The 2,402-nt window shown below is 30.8% G+C and overlaps 1 long non-coding RNA gene across 1 annotated transcript; it reads left to right on the top strand.

Annotated features, from left to right (window-relative positions):
* The first annotated feature begins 364 nt into the window (after positions 1 to 364).
* Positions 365 to 1,689, top strand: LOC131173951 (uncharacterized). The gene is made up of 2 exons (XR_009144286.1): positions 365 to 434; positions 1,379 to 1,689. It is a non-coding gene; the product is annotated as an uncharacterized LOC131173951 (long non-coding RNA).
* The last annotated feature ends 713 nt before the right edge of the window (positions 1,690 to 2,402 follow it).

Raw genomic sequence — 2,402 nt, forward strand, 5'->3', positions numbered from 1 at the left:
CTCAAAACCTGTTTGTCACCTCCTTCTTCTACCGAATACTCTCAACAGGTATTTTCTTTATCTTTTAATTATTGTTATATATGTTTATATATATATATATATATATATATATATATATATATATATATATATATATATATATATATAAAATCTCCTGTTCATCCCCTGTTCATCCATGTCCTTGTACCCAGTCGACGCCGTTGAATCTGTTCCATCCAAGGTTTATATATATTTATATATATATATATACACAGGAATTCGTCCCTCTGTTCGTGTGAACGGAATCAGATATATATATATATTAAAGTTTTATTTTATTATTATTTAATATTTTTCTTTTAATATTTTGGGTGTGTAGGAGATTCGAATATTCAATCAGCTAATTGAAATTGTCTCTCTTCCATTGAAAATAATTATTGTCTTGGAGGTTCCAGGTGAGTGGTAATTATAGTGCATGGCACCGTTTTTGTCCCTTTTAAAATTTCTTAGCATTAAGTTTGTTATTAAATAAAATTTTAAATTAATATTTTAACAATGATTTTATATGTGATTTTCTATAGTTTTATTTTATTATTAAATTTTATTACAATTTTGATTAAATAATTGATTTTGCTAACTATCTCTGCATTAGACCCATTAGGATTCCTGGATCTGGGATTTAATGTATTTATATTGATTGATATTTGACTATAAAATTTACCGATGTGTTACTGAATTGATTTGAGATTGATTTGATTTTATTGAATTGATTTGAGATTGATTTGATTTTATTGAATTGAATTAAGATTGATTTGATTTTATTGAATTGATTTGAGATTGATTTGATTTATTCGACTCTCTGAAATTATTGAAATACACTATTGGAATTGCACTATCAGTTATTATTTGATATCTGAAATTTTTTTTATTGATTTTGATTGATTTGTACAAATTGGTTTTCTGTTTTGAATCGTACCGTGCCCGATTCTGCTTCGTTATCCGCCCCGCCGTGGACTATCACGGTATTAGGTTGCATTGTTGAGTCATGCATCATTGCGCTTTATGGTTGCATTAGTATCATATGCATTGATATCCGTGAAGGAGGAGGAAAGTATCGATATCCGTAGCGCGCTTACCATCTGACCTTTGGTGATGTGGGGTATCATCACCCTGGTGCACTGTACCATAAAAATTGTATTGAATGAATTTATTTTATATATATGTTTTACGAAATTATTTTATTAATGATTTTGACAGCATGAGCATGATTTTATTGAATAGAAAATTTATTGTGAAATTAATCAAGCGTCTGCCTGTTCCTATTCCGTTGTGTGCTATAATTATCATTTACTGAGCATCTAGCTCAAACCACGTTTTCTCTGTCTGTTATCTGTTTCAGATCAGTAGAACTCTGCAGCTGATCCAAATATTCAGTCCATTTTCTGGAGAGGGACAACTTTGATTTGTTCTCATGGTATGCCCGAATTCATGTTTTCTCGGGCTAATAATTAATTTAGTTTATTGAATAGTTTAAGTTTTTATTTGAAATCTGTAGAGACTCCGCAGTTTACCTATGGGATATTTATGATGTTTATTCAGCATTTTATTTATTTGGATTTTGTCTATTTTTAGGATTAGTAATTGACTATATATTCGTTCAAGATACTCTGATAAGGCTTGCATGATTTAAGAATACTTAAATTATGCGCCGGTCACGATTCAGAATTTTGGGTCGTGACAATAGAATCCCCATTTTCTCCAATTTTGCAATCCTATATTCTGCAACATGACATAATCTTAAGTGCCCAATATATTTTGAACTTGAGTTGTTCTTCACCATGGCATTGCATTCATTTATATCACTTGCATTTATTTTGTATTTATCATTATTATCTAAATAATAAATACCATCATTCATATAACCAGAATCAACATATTTATTGCCAAATAAATATTGCAAACATCATCTGTGAACTGAAATTCATAGCCATTTCTAGTCAAACTAGATATAGAAATGATGTTCTTAAAAGCATCAGGTACATATAAAATATTATCCAAACACAAAACATGTCCAGACACGTAAAAAGATTTAGATCCTATGGCTAAAGCTTCAATAGTTGAGCCATTGCCAATCCGGACTCTAACATCTTGAGAACGCAAGCTGCTACTATTTGCTAGTTCCTGCATATCATGAGAAATGTGAGAACTGGCACCAGTATCTAAAACCAAAGCTGTAGATGAACTATAAGTATCATCAGAATCTAAATAACAAGATATGGATATACCTTCTGAAGGTCTATCCTTCTTGTCCTTCAGAGAAGCAAGATACTCTAGATAGTTCCTCTTCTAGTACCCATCCTTCTGGTAGTGGAAACACTTTCCTTTGCCTCCATCAGCTTTAGTATTCCCTTTCTGTTCAACTA

This window comes from Hevea brasiliensis, chromosome 15, assembly GCF_030052815.1.
Source record: "Hevea brasiliensis isolate MT/VB/25A 57/8 chromosome 15, ASM3005281v1, whole genome shotgun sequence".
Lineage (NCBI taxonomy): Eukaryota > Viridiplantae > Streptophyta > Magnoliopsida > Malpighiales > Euphorbiaceae > Hevea > Hevea brasiliensis.